The sequence below is a fragment of the Protopterus annectens genome, chromosome 1.part1 (assembly GCF_019279795.1).
Source record: "Protopterus annectens isolate FY-2018-M chromosome 1.part1, PAN1.0, whole genome shotgun sequence".
Classification (NCBI taxonomy): Eukaryota; Metazoa; Chordata; order Ceratodontiformes; family Protopteridae; genus Protopterus; species Protopterus annectens.
Window position 1 is genome coordinate 1,876,917,970 of NC_056726.1, and position 15,893 is coordinate 1,876,933,862.

Below are 15,893 nucleotides of genomic sequence, written 5' to 3' on the forward strand. Positions count from 1 at the left end.
CTGTTATACTTTTAAAATCCATCCAAATCTATTCCTTGATGATTGCATATTGACAATGCCTATAGTAGAACCTCAAACTATAAACTAAATGTTTAACAATACAAACAATTTAATGCATCCTTATTTGATGGCAACATTAATATATTGTTGAATGAGTATAAGTATCAGAGGTAAAGTACATACCTGATATTTGTAGCTTTATCTCCTGAATGTTGACCAAATGTATAAAATCAAGATGGAGCTCAACACTTGGAGTAACCTCACATTCTATCTTTTGGCTAAATCTTCTGTCATCAAATTGGATATATTTTGCCGGCTTTTCTGTTTTGATAACTCAGTTTCACATATTTCAACTTATTTCTTTCAACTGGACAATAAAGTAATGTTGAATTTCCTTTGGAGTTATTTCATTCCTTGTATCAGTTTAAATAATGTATCAGACCCATAAAGTAAAGGAGACAAGCTTCTCAGTTTACAACTTTTCTACAAATGATCTAGGTTGGTAAAGCTATTTAGTATTTCTAGTCACTTAGAGTAAAATCCAAACAATACTCCCCACCTACCAGATAATGACAATCTGATAGTTAAATACCAGTTGTGGCATCTCTTGAAATCTTTTGTTTTTATTGAGATAACTCAGTCTATTTTGCCTGAACTCCACTCATATATTGATCTATTAATACTAGGTGTTCATAATTTCCCGAGGAAGCTGGTCTTATTAATAGAATTTATATTACTGCAACTTAACGATGGTAAAATTATTATTAAGGAATAAACCATTTAACTTGTTGCAATTTCTTATGTTGCAAGAGCTTTGCTTGCGTCACTTTATTGAAATGAAGGCAGTATTATCAACCAAAGTAATTGGAAATTGCTGGACAATTAAGAATAGTGACACTTCATTTTTAAATTTTATGGTGATGGTTGTTGCTAAATTATCATCTCTGTTTAGATTTTATGCAAATAAATTCAAATGTCATTGCTTCTCAGTTAAACATCTCAGGTAAAAGGCATCATGTGTTTGGTAGTAAGCTCTCTTTTTGTTACTGAAACATACATATTCTAAAATTCTGGTTAACATTGTTAAAAGAGATTAACATCTTTCTTGACTGGGAAGCAGTTTGGGAAAATGCATACAAATGAATTCACTCTTTCCTAAATTTATATACCAATAATTTATATTTCTTTGCAATGTCTACCTGCCTTTTCATAACTTAGCAGCTATGGGTAAATTGTCTCTACAATATTAAACAATCTGTGGTAGCAATTCAGTTGCTATTTTCTATATTTTGAATGCATATCAATTTACCTGTTTTTTTTTTTACTTTTTTGGTAAGCAATTTGAAAATATTAGTTATGAAAAAGAAAGTTGATTGTAAATGGTATAACTATTACTAGATAGCCCCATTTATTTCAACTCATCTGAGAATTATTATGTAATCTACATTATATCTGCCTGTATCAAATATTTTGCAACAGACCATTAGTTAAATAAAGATGAACTCTCATTTAAGTTATGGAAGTCATTAATCAAATGAGTGGTAAATTCGGAGAAGTTTGCTCCTCAGTGCTAATAGTGCCAAAATGCTGTGATCTGGTAGCACCGTAGAGCTATCTAGTGATTCAAAGAAATGCAAGAGCTACATGGTGCAAAAGTTCATAGGTTCATAGGTAGGTACTAGACTATCTGCCCGAGGGCATTTATAAGCCTAGCCAGAGTGTGTCGGCTTTCACCACCCCATTGATTAATTAACTGATCCTCTGTCAAGCAGAGCCAATGAAGTGATCCCAGGGGTGCATTTTCTGTTACCCATCCACTCATCAAGGTTTCTCTTGAAGAGTGTTAGTGAGGGGGCTCTGCCTAATGTAATTTGGAATTTTGTTCCAAAGCATGGGGAGTCTCTGTGATAGGAATCTATCCCTCCAGCATGTTCTATTTATTGTTGTGGTGAGGTTTAGCTCACTAGAGCACATGTCTCACAGTGACTTGGATTTCTTTAGGTGGAGCATGTCCATCAATTCTGAGTTGGACATGGCTTTGTAAGTCAGGCAGAGATCACCTCTGAGTAAGCGATATGCCACTGAGTACAGCCGGAGTTTTTTTCAGTCAGGCTGCATAAGACATATGTTTGAAACCAGTAATCCTCTTGGTGAGGTACTTTTGTGGTCTTTACAGCTGTTGGAAGTGTCTTGTGAGGTACATCCCAAATGGGGCATTGTACTCTATGATGGGTCTAATGAGTGACGAGTAGAGGGGCACTATAACCTCTTTATTTCTAGATACAAACCCTTTAGTAATTAGATGGGCCACATAGAAGGATTTCCTAACTACTTTGGCAATATGATTGTCAAAGGAGAGATTACTATCTACCTGGGTCCCCAGATCTCTTATAACCTTTTCTGTATTAAGGGGGCTGCCACCTATGTGGTAATTCGTGGGTGTTTTGTTTTTCTCAAATGGGATGACTATGCATTTTTTGGCATTTAGCTTGAGGCGATGACTTTGACACCAGGTGTCCGTCTCAGTAAGGCCCTTTTGGAGGATGTCTATGTCAGCCCGAGAGTCAATTATGGCTCCCAGTTTGCAGTCATCGGCGAACTTGGCTAGCCATAGTCCTCCTGTGTTTGCCTGCACTTCTGAGAAGTATATGCCGAACAGTAGGAGTCCCAGGACCGAGCCTTGTGGGATACCACTTGTGACTGATTTGAGTCGGACCTGGAGCCTGCTATTCTTACTGTGTGAGTTCTGTCTGTAAGCCAGTTGGCAACCCATCTCGTGATGTAGCGGTTTATGTTCAGGCTGGTGAGTTTTTCTGTAATACACGAGTGGGGAATGGTGTCAAAAGCCTTGGTGAGGTCAAGGTAGGCTGTGTGAACCACCTTTCCCTCATCTATGTCCTTGGTGACTGTCTCGAAGAAGTCAACCAGGTTTAGTAGGCAAGATCTGCTCTTAACGAAGCCGAACTGGGTCGGGTCAAGTGTTTGGAGGTTCCCAATGTCTTTGTTAATGAGTTCCATGATGATGTGCTCCATAGCCTTGCAGACCAGGCTAGTCAGGCTTATGGGGCAGGGTCAGTTGTGGCCCCTCCTTTGTGGAGAGGAATAACCGTTGCTGTGCACCATTCAATGGGCACATAGTCTGTGGAGAGGCTGAGGTTGAACAGTGTGTTTAGGTGGGGGGGGTTGTTCATTCTGTAGTTCATGCAAGACGCAGCCTGGGACACCATCTGGTCCCATTGACGCTGTGTTTTTGGCTTTTGAAAGGGCTATTTTCACCTGGGGGTCTGTGATTTTTGGGACACTACACTTTTCTGGTATTGTTGTGGGCCCTTTTGGAGGTGAGAGTGGGGTGAAGTTTGCACTGAATCTATCTGCCAGGATGTTGGCAATATCAGTAGGTTCAGTATATTTTGTGCTATTTTGCACTAGTTCAGTGCATATCTGCAAGTTTCCACTTAGATTCTTAACATAGCTAAAGAAGGCTTTGTGGTTATCTTTTGAATCCTTGGCTATTTTTCTTTCAAAGTTAGCCTTGGATGATTTCATGAGGGACCTCAGTTTCTTACTGATACTGATCAGGGATGTCTTTCCTTCTTGGGATTTACTTTTTTTCTGAACTAGTTTCCTCCTTCTATTGTATAGCATGTTTATTGCAAGGGTCCACTAAACTGGTTTCCTTCTCTTAGAGGAGTGAGTCTTGGTTTTACTAGGGATGGCACGATCCATGCATCCTTGTAGGTGCTCATAGAGTGCATTTGTAAAGGTTTCTACATCTTGGGCAGTGTTATCATTTAGTGTGGAGGCTGTGAAACTTACCACCTCTGTCTTAAGTAAAGTGAAGTTTGCTTTAGAAAAGTTTTTTACTGTGGTTTCCTTAGTTGGGGGTGGTGGTGGGGTGTGGACATCCAGAGTGATTAGTTTATGGTCTGATCTAACCAGTGAAGGGTTGACCTCTGGTGTGAAACACCTGTCACCCATGTTGGTGATGACCAGGTCCAATATGTTTTCATCTCTGGTAGGGGAGTTTACCAGCTGATCTAGGGGCATTTGAGTTGATAAATTCCAAGAAGCACTGGGCCTGGGAATTTGTACTCGAGTAGTTTTCCCAGTGAATGGTAAGGTAATTGAAATCGCCCAATATCAGGGTGTTTGGTAGGACCTTCATGTTTTCCAGTGTCTCTAGAAAGGTGGAGTGGTGGTCCTGGGTCATGGAGGGTGATCTGTAGCAGGCCACAATTTGCATTGCAGATTTGCCCGATGTTAGTTGCACATGGATGATCTCAGAGGTATCATACTGCATCACTAACCTGGAGGTGTAGGTATCCTTGATGAATATGGATACACCCCCTCCTTTTGTGTTTCAGTCTGTGTTCTGTGGCCAAAACGTGTGGTATGAGTTGTAGCCCGGTAGTGCTGGGGTGCTCTCTGGAGCCTTGAACCAGGTTTCAGTTACTGCACAGATGTCGATGTTCTCCATACTGAGGAGTGCTTTGAGTGCGTGCATTTTGAGATTTAAACTCCTGGTGTTGAGTAGCATAACCCTCAGTTTTTTGTTAATTATGTTGTTTAAGGAGGTGGGTTTGACTTTTGAGCCTTGCCTAAAAAAGGCACTATGGGGGCAGCAAGAGCCTTGGCCAGTATTCGAAAGCCTAGGGATGACAGGTGCAAGCCGTCTCTTGTGAAGCAACGCGGCTTGTCGAACATGTCGTCCCAGGCTGACAGATACTGGATCCCCTTTGAATGACACCAGAAGCTTAGCCAATTGTTGAAATTGATCATTTTTTCTTTATACTGAGGTATCATTCTTGGTGAGGCAGGATGCTACTCAGGGTCAGGGTCATACCAGCCTTGGCTACATGATCAGAGAGCTCTTCCATGTCTCTTTTCATGTAGTCCAGGGAGGTACGTCTCAGGTCATTCACACCAACATGAACAATGACAGAGTCATATTTGTACTTGTTCTGGAATGACCTGAGTGCATGTGTTATGTGGTGGATTCTGGATCCCGACAGGCAGCTAACAGTAACCTTCTGCTTGTCAAGTCTAGTGAGTGGGACGTCAGGGAAGTAAATAGTGTGGGAAGAAATAACCAGGGAATTGTTATGGCTGGGCTTGTATAGGCCCTAGTGCCGATAGCCTAGTACCAGCCTATGAACCTATGAACCTATAGAGTCACCTATTACTAGTGTGTTAGGTATGTTATTTCGCCTTAAGGGCTGTGATTGTGCGGCACACTGATTTTGTGTTTTATGTGTTGTCTGGTTTGTGACGGGAAGTGCAGGTTGTTTGGGTGTCTGCTTTGGAGGTCGCTGATGCTTTTGCAAGTTTTTATTTCGAGCCTCCGAGTATGATTTTGTGTATTTATGTGTATTTTTTGCCAGTGCTGTTTTAGTAGGTCTGTGTGCGGCTGGAGTTGTGGTGCAAGTGTTAACCTTCTCCTCTTGACTGTCTGTTCCAGTCTTGGGTGGAGACAGCTTAGCTTCCAGTTTAGCTGTATAATTGCATCTCTCGCATATGTTAGTGTTTTGTGGTAGGAGGAGAGGGTTGTCTGTGTACATGAAGCAGTTGTAACATTGCCTCAGGATAACCAGATTCACCAGCTGGACTGGAGAGTGCACCTGAAGTTGCCCTTTGGTCATGCCTGAATAGTAGAGTGAGCTGCTTAGTCGCTTGGTTGGTGAGGAGTGAATAAAGAGCCTTGCCCTGCTGGGCAATCAGTGTCAGGGTATATTAGTGTTTGCTATAAGGTCTGAGCAAGTGCTGGGCTGTAAGATGCTTTTTGAGTGCTTACGTTGAGAGTTAGACTAGTTTCAAGTGAAAAACTGAAGAAGAGACTTAGTGGAGTAGGGAATAATTTAACCATAGCTAACCAGCACTGCCTGGTGCGCAAAACCGTGCAAATGCGGTTTTTATAGTAGGGAAATGAAAGAGATAGAAATTAGCCCAAAATGGCCAATACCTACTAACTTCTGGGCTGGAACCACTCCTTCAGGGACAGATAGGTTGCTCAAAGCTCCCCTCTCTCACAGGTAAACAGAGAAAGTTCCTTCTATCCAAGTAAGGTATGGGCAACTCAGAAACTAGTATCACAGCCCTGAATTCAGCACTAGCCTGAAAATTGGACTGTACTAGCTTAGAAAGGTGGGAAACAAGACTTTTTTTTTGAAAAGATAAGGCAAAAACAGTAAAAAATACACTTAAAACAGCTTTAAATGACAACAAACTATCAGAAAAGGCTATCGCAGTTTAGTGTGTAGCCTACAACAGTTAAACAAATTATTTAAACAAAAAACAACTTTTTAAAAATGCAGGCAGTCAATTAAATACAATATGTGAAAAAAACAAGCTTTTAAATCAGAATAAATGCTGGAAAATCTGCTTTTAGGTGGAGAACAGTTAAGTACAGCAAGAAAGTACAGAAAACTGATACTTAATCAATCCAAAGTCTCTCTCCTAAGCTAGAAGGCTTGTATCACTTTAAGGCTTTCTAGTGCTACCAGTAGGTTAGTTACAGGAAAGATGGGTAAAAAGCACAGATGTGGCCTTTTAAACCAGAAAGTTGAAAGAGACGGACAAACTGTCCAAATGGTTAATAAACTACAATTTCAAATTTTGGTGCAGGCCAGCACACCCGAGCGTGTAGCAACACTATGGCAAATACAGTTCAAATAAATGCAATTAAATTAACAAATGACTAAAAAACAAGTGCAGAGGGCAATAAATTACAAGACTACTAACAAGCAGTAATAAGTGCAGAGTAAGAGCGACTGAACTGATAGCACGTAGAAGAGCAACTAAGACAGTTACAGTAAGAGCAGATGAATAAGATACATATATACATATATGTATATATATATATATATATATATATATATATATATATATATATATATATACATACACACACACACATACACACACACACACACACACACACACACACACACACACACACACACACACACACACACACACATATATATATATATATATTTTTTTTTTGTACACAGTAGGAGTGCCTGAAATCAGAATATGATCTCACTGCACTCAGTTGAGTGAGCAAATGAGAAGGGCCCAGAAGGAGTATTCAAATACAAATCTACAAGAGGGGCGGGCAATTTCAAAGCCACCAACATTAATACCAAAACAAGAACAGGGAGTGTGGGTGGGAACTAACTGTAGAGAGACAGCCACAACTTCAAAATGTACCACTTATATAAGGCAAGACAGGATGTTAGTGATGAGCTGAAACTACCGCCCACTGCTATCAATGGCTACACAGAAATTCTAAAAAGTACTCTGTAGAGACACAGCCACAACTTCAGTTGAGTTAATATTCAATGAAAAACACAAATAAATAAATTAAGTACAATACTATATGCAAAAGAGCAGATAAAAGTGTACTTAAATTCACTTATACGTCCAGCTGATTTCAGGTAGATGTTAGCCGGCCAAAGCTCTGATACTAAGCAGAGATAACTCAAAATGTACCACTTATATAAGGCAAGACTTGATGTTAGTGATGAGCTGAAACTACCCCCACTGCTATCAATGGCTACACAGAAATTCTAAAAAGTACTATGTAGAGAGACAGCCACAACTTCAGTTGAGTTAATATTCAGTGAAAAACACAAATAAATAAATTAAATACAATACTATATGCAAAAGAGCAGATAAAAATGTACTTAAATTCACTTATACGTCCAGCTGATTTCAGGTAGATGTTAGCCAGCCAAAGCTCTGATATTAAGCAGAGATAACTCAAAATGTATCAGTTATATAAGGCAAGACAGGATGTTAGTGATGAGCTGAAACTACCCCCACTGCTATCAATGGCTACACAGAAATTCTAAAAAGTACTCTTTAGAGAGACAGCCACAACTTCAGTTGAGTTAATATCCAGTGAAAAACACAAATAAATAAATTAAATACAATACTATATGCAAAAGAGCAGATAAAAATGTACTTAAATTCACTTACGTCCAGCTGATTTCAGGTAGATGTTAGCCGGCCAAAGCTCTGATATTAAGCAGAGATAACTCAAAATGTACCAGTTATATAAGGCAAGACAGGATGTTAGTGATGAGCTGAAACTACCCCCACTGCTATCAATGGCTACACAGAAATTCTAAAAAAGTACTCTGTAGAGAGACGGCCAAAGCTTAGTGATGTATTTGTATGACTCTGAAACAAACTCTTAATGCAGCTGGAATAATTCTGTTGTTTTCCTCCCTATCAACCTAAACAACAGTGTTGTACTGGCATCAACAGACAGATGACTGTACACACAAACACACACACACACACACACACACACACACACACACACACACACACACATGCCTGCACCCACATAAACAACTTCACAGTATTTACCTGTTGCAGTGTTCCTCATAAAATTCTGTATTGAGTCCTCAGTGCTCTACTCTGAAATACCATGACATTATTTGTCTTAGAATTACTCTGTCTCTTTAGTACAATCATGTGTAAGGCTTTGGGGCAGATTACATGAATAATTTACATTAGCCACACTTTTGGACTGATGCGTTTACATGTCTGAGGCTTCATACCACAGTAGCATTACAGGGGACCTTGCTCCTTCATAATACACTGAGCATTCTTGCTAGAAATAGTATTATGTAATGTGCTACATATTTCTGAATATTTTCTCAAGGACTTTTTAATGGAAATATTCACAAATTATCTAACAGTACAGGCCAAATTTTTAGTGTATCTGCTCTAGTACTAACATCTTTTAGTCAATGGTGTATCAGGGTTCAGTGCAGGGTCCCTTACTATTTTCTCTTTTAGTTAATGAGTTAGTATCTTAAATACACCACTGCTAGATTAACTATTATCCTGGGCAGTTCCCTGACTGGTGCTCCTCTCAACCTGAAGGTGAACGTCAAAATCATATAAAGATGTAGCAAACAGTTTGTGCAAGCTCTTTGCTACAGTTACTAATTTGTAATCACAGTAAAAGTCAGTTTGCTACTCTCTCTCTTCTAGCCTATCAGTATAAATGCAACTGTTACAAGACAACTGTTAAACTGTGCTTGAGGGCCTGTGTGAAATGTTCTTTACCCTGAGATTAAAAATATATATATATCATTTGCAGCTGTTTGAATGACTGTCAGTAAATGTATTTATGCCAGGTGGACAAATCAGTTACACTGCCTATCACACACCCAACAGCTTGCACCTAGGGCAGCTACCCTCTTCACCCTGTCCTAGTTATGGTACTGCCTAATGTTATTTAGAGATAATTTTGATCTTCTTGGGTGACAGTCAAAACTAATCCTCCATTCAGTCAGCTGCCTAAAAGAATTTTATACAGCTTTGGAAATGGAACACTAAAATAGTTGCAGGTTAATACATCTAAAATCCAGACTATGATGTTGGAACTACTCATTGACTCTTTACTGTCTCCTTTGTAGTAATCTTTCATCCACTCAGCTGTTCATTTTTTTTAGCTCTAATACCTCTGGCCCTCAAACCTTCCCATCTAGACCATGGAGACCAACTAGATATTTGTTCCCCAGTGCTAGGAGGCCTAAGGCCTGTTCATTCTTCATAAGATGAAAGCTGAGCACATGGAATAGTGCAGGTATGGTGGGCATCATGATTTCTCTTCCATGACCCTGACCTCACCATTGTGAAAGTAAGGGTTTGGAGTGCAATTGGATTTTAATGAAAACATGTTACTCACTTCTAAAAGTTGTATAGTTCCTCAGGACCCCCCCCCCCCCTCCATGCAGGCCAATGCATCTCTGTGATCTCCTGTCTACAGCAGGAATAATACCAGAAAGTAACTGTTACAGGATAACAGTTAAATTGTGCTTAAGGGCATGCTTATCAGTAAGATACAAGCACTGCCCTTTTATTATTATTGACAGTAGAGAGCATGTCTTAAATAGCTGTCAGCTCTTTTTGAAACATTATGATGGTTCCGACAAGAATTATTTTAAATGATCACACACAATTTCTTGCTGCATTTCTGAGACATGAAACTGTGTTCCTAAAATCTTCTTGGCATTATCAGACTCATTGTTTATGTTTTGCGGAAACCTTACACTGTTTTATGTACTTTAAAAATGTTTACTGTGTACCGAACAGTATCATATTGTATGTATTTTTGCATTTATTATGCATTATGCTTTGTTGTTGTTACATGTATTATAAAATGTAATCCCCTGTTTTGTCTTGTATGCTGTATGGTCTTGGATGGGAAAACTTTTAACTAGTTAATCAATCAATCAATCAGTGCTTTTTATTTCATATGAAAACAGGCAAAGTTAACCCCAATAACCTTATTAGGATAAGGGATCATATCAGGTGAGATTTTACTGAAGCAAAATGAAGAGCTTCAACTTCTTTGAAGTTACAAGTACCATTTATAAGATACCTCTGGAGTGCAGTTCTTAGACTGTGAGATGAGACATTTTGAATGCATTCTTTAAAGATATTACTCTGAGTTTGTTTTACATCTGTTTGCAGATAATAGTCAGATAAATTTTACCTAATCATATTTGGGATCCTGCATTCTTTCTACCTATATTATTATAATAACAAACAGTTCCTCCAAAACCAGGTAAGATCTGAACATGATTTGAGGTTGGGGGCTATATCTTGCAGATGATCTTGTTCTCATGTGCCCCTTCCCCTATGACAGCAGAATATGTTTGTATGGTTAGCATCCTGCTGAAATGGAAAAACTTTCTAAAAACAAATGAGTCCTGTGCAGTACATAGATGCAACAGTTAGCAGTGATGTCTCACAGTTCAGCTTTGTATGCTTTGGTCTTTGTAGAAATGCCTTCTATCTGGAATCTGCATGTATTCCTTGGATTTGGGTGGGTTTTGCTAGGGTCTTTAGTTTCCTTGCTCATCTTAAAGTCTTCTGTCTTTGAAGTCATATAAATTGACTGTAGGTGCATATGTGTGTGTTTGCACATATGTGTGTGTGTGTGTGTGTGTGTGTGTGTTTGTGTGTGTGTGTGTGTGTGTGTGTGTGTGTGTTTGTCTGTGAATTCTGTGATGAACTGCCACCTACCCCTGGATTGGTTTTGTGCATTACGCTCACTTTCAGGGTAAACACTGGCTATCCTACAACACGGTGTAGGATATAGCAGTCACCTAAAATGAACGAATGAATGAGTTAATTAATTACAATGTCAGTGGTGTAATAGGTAGCACACTTGCCTTTGATACAGAAGGCCGTGGGTTCTATTTCCACAGCAGGTAGATCAATAGCTGAAACCACAGTGCAGCATAAGGGGGATGCTGCACTCCTGAATGTGTTATCCTTTGGATGATTTGTTAAACTGAGGTCCCATCTGCTTGAGTCGGTGGTAGCTCAGATGAATGTAAAAGATCCCACAGCACCTATTGAAAAGAGTAGGGGAAGTCCCAGGATGCCCTGCCCAAATTTTTCTTAGTAGCAAAAAATACTACTTCACATCTCCCTGAAAAGAGGCTACAAACCTAGTGGGACTAACTCGATCAGCAAAGGGGAAATAAATAAATAGAATAAATTAATTCACAAGACTGATAACTATAAAGCATCCACTTCTGGGAAATGAACTGGTGCTGGAATTTAACTGCAAATAGACAACCAGCCATGTAGATAGGACAGTACTATAAGTGTCAAAAAAGGCACGTGAAGTGAGCAGCACCTGAAAATCATAAAAGAAGTAAAAATTTCACCAAACTGTGTTCAGCATGCATGGCTGCTAAAAACAAATTTGATTCCTGAAAAGTTTCACTTTCTCAGTACTTTCTGTTAGTAACAAATGTTTTTGGTTGGAATTCATATGTACAACCTGTTGCTGCAGAAAAATAAAAAGGCATAGACTTCAAATGATTTTTTTACCTTTGAAATTCCTTGCTTGTGTTACCAGACTATTTAAAAGGCGTTTACATAAGAGTTATTTGGCTGTTTAAAGGACATCTAGGAGCAGAAGCAGGCTGCCTAGGAACAGTTCAAACAACATTCTCAAGATAAACTTTGTCAGTGGTTGGTCAGCTACCCTGGAAGAATAGAAAGAATGAATGAAATCTACCCTTTGTAAAGAATGTTTTCACAGCATTTTCAAAAGGGAGGTTTATTAGATTATTACAAACAACTGTGCTATTCCTATTTTTAGATGGAAGGTGATGGATGGCACATTCCCACTTGTCACCTTTGGTATGACAATGACGTCAAATACATTATGTCACAGACAGCAGTTGCGAGTTATTCTCATTTTCCCACCACAATTAAAAAAACTAAAATAAATGTCTTGACCTTTTGTGACCATATTCCTTGTCCTAGCCATTGATGTTTCAAATAAAATATTCTGTATAAATGTAAAAAAAAAAAATAAAAAATTCTGGAGGGTTTCTCCCCAGGGCCCTGCTGAAAACTGGCTTCATTCCAAGTCAGACTTTCCTGGTCAACAAATGTTAAATAAATAAATAAAATTAAAAAAAATAAATAAATAAAATCAAGTGGTATCATATGTTCTCAGATGTGTATATGTATGATTCTAACTATCTGTATATCTATTTATCATCTACATGCTATAAACACACACACACGCACGCATGCACACACGAGCACACACACACACACAGACACACACACACACACACACACACACACACACACACACACACACACACACATATATGTCTATATCTATCTATATGTATTTGGGTCCCATTTTGAGGACTGACTTTTCAGAAAGTTGATCTTCATATGGTTGAGTCTATATGACTGACATTCTGAAAAGCTGAAGCAGTTGTATGGAGATTGTGACAGAGTAGGAATCAAGGAATTCTGAGTTTTTTTTTACATCTGTTTGCAGATAATAGTCAGATACATTTTACCTAATCACTGTAGTGAGATCTTGGAGATGGTATACATAATTAGGATGTGGTGTGGGGGGTGCAGAGAGGGGCTTGCCCCCCTGCAAAAACACAGAGTTTTCTTTTTTTTTTTTTTCAAAATAATGGAACTTTGTTAGCCTAGACCATTTGCAGTTTGATTTTCTGTAATTTTGATGCAACAAAACATATATATATATATATATATATATATATATATATATATATATATATATATATATAAATATACACATATATATATATATATATATATATATATATAAATAAAGGAAAAAATGTTGCATTCAGACTGAGTACTGCTTCTTCACTGCCTCTTCCTCATCACTTGAAACAACATCCAGAATAAAATATAACGCTGGAGGCAATATAAAGCAAAATGCGGTGTGTGTGTGTGTGTGTGTGTGTGTGTGTGTGTGTGTGTGTGTGTGTATGTGAATGTGTGTGTACAGAGAATGACCTAGCTACAAAGTTTTGTAGAAAGGAAACCATAATTGGGTAGTAAATACCTAAGAAGAACAAGTGAATAGCAAGCAGTGCTAATAAGGCAAATTATTTCTGTATAATAAAATAAATATTTTATACGTATTTTATTTAACCAATGTATTAAATAATGCAAATGCATCAATAGGCAAGACATCAGTTTAAACACATTAAACCTTTTTATTTTATATATTATATAATTTCACTCGAAATGAGTCTGTGTATATTGATTTACAGGGTTAAAGCAATATTATACACTACAAGAACTACAAGTAAATGTTTCAACTAATGTCTCCATGTTAAGTTTATTTCTTAGATAAAACAGTCTTCCTGTTGTAGTAATGGCTACATTGCAGTGTTGCAGACTTGCATATTAAAAGATGCATACCACAACAGATACATTGGTTTATAATATTTTTTCTTACTGTGTGATCTATAAAATACATGCTTGTGCTCTGTCAGTTGTTGACTGTATTTGAGCTGCCAACTTTTGCAGATAATATTACACCATTTACCTTAGCTACAGTATTTTTATTGTGGTCATTACAAAATTTGTTCCCATGTCTCCAATATTATTCACATCAAGGGCTAGATTTAGAAGTGATCTACACGTATTTTACAGTGTTATGTGACACTCTCAAACATGAGCCAACACACTGCGATTCACTAAAACCCATTGCTCAATGCCAAAAACACTGTTAGATGGAAAATGGAAATGCTTACTTGACATGTGGCATGCAAATACAGCCAACAGGATTTTCCATTCAATTTACAAACCTGATTAGAGGTGGAAGCAAATACTTGTGGAGAATACAATAAATAATATGGATGGTGAAATGTTATCTGCTGAAGCAGATTGACTTTTCAAAACTCTGATGGTTGTTAGTGGAAAACAGCAAAAACATCATGAGGAGATTGCCAAATGCCAGAGGCCATGATAGCACCATACATGCAGGTTAATCAGCTGCCTTGACAGGAGGTAATAGACCATTTCTGACTAGACAGGGTGTTGGTACAGGTTGTGTGCTACATATGTGTATTCCATACAATAATATATAACCTTTGGAGCCATCTCATAGCTCTTGGAACAAAAGTACACATGAAAACGTCTCTGAGACACTCCAGCCCCATTTGGCATGTCCTGGACATCTTTCTGTTTACTGGGCAAATTATTGAATATTTTCCCAACAAGGTGCCTAGCTATATTAGAGTTCTCTAAACATCTTTGTATCTCATGTGGTCATGGAAGACATGTTTTATCTGCTTTCTAGCAGGTACAATATCAACTGAAAGGATGGCGCTCATTTAACTATCAGATGGCATATTGTGCCAGTGACATAATAATCTACATTTGTGTAAAATGTCATGCCAACATGCAATATGTGCACAAATGGAAGATATGCAGCCTTCATCTTACATTTTTGGCTAGACAAACCCCAAAATGAGCACCTTACAGGTAAAAAGAGGAAAACCAAAACAAGATGATGAAAGTGTGTAGTCAGGAATGCTGCTAGTTTACCAACCAGTACATTTATATAGTGAGCATCTCTCACAATATCAGTGATGTAAAAAGATAAGCTTAGGACACGACAGATGAAAAGTAGAATGACCACAGCTGCTAGCTATACAGAATAAGCATTAATGGGTGATTGCATGACAGTAACACCCTGCAGTATACTGTACATGGCAGCTGCCAACAACAGTGCAGGCATGCAATATGTCAATCAGTGTCTATGGATCTGATTTTGAAAAGGGGTTGATGTCCTCTCTGTGAAGAAATTAGACACTGTCTTCTGTGCTAGCATGTCTGGATGAAGTTTTGTACATAATTTCAGATTAATCTGTATATTGTATGCCAGCATGACTAGCTATGATATTGTAAATAAGTTCTTACATGTTGATTAATACTTTGTTTGTACAGGATGTTTAAAGAGTTGAACAGTGTTCTTTTACATTTCTAACTGCACATGTTTGTGCAGGAGATTCTAAATGCAAACCATCTGAGAGTCAGCTGATCTACAGTTGATGTCATCAGAATGTGTTCAGACGCTCTGTATTTACTGTCAGAGACTGAAAGACAAGAAGGAACTTTAATAAACAGCTGTTTGTTGATTTTCAAAAAAGTGAAAGGAAAATAAGAACTGCAACAATTGAGACAGTTAACCTAGCTTATAAAAGAGCCTTGAAGACAGTTCAGTTAACTGTTGTGCTGAGAACAGTTTAGAAGTTCAGAGGTCAGTTGAGTTGAGTTGTGTTTATTGTTGTACTGAGCAGTGGATACCCAAAGGACTCACCAAGAACTGTAAGCCTGCCTTTCCTCTGTTGTAATATTTAGTTTAGATCAGGGACAATGTTCTTCATTTAGATAGGAAATTATAGCTAATTAGTCAGAGTTTTTTTCCAAATGCTGGATTTCTGTCCTTCAGTATTAATTTCATTTTCCTGGTGATTGAATTCTGTTTGTTTATTGAAATTACTGTTTTACATTTTTTTTAATCATTTTGCTCATTATTAAATATTTTATTA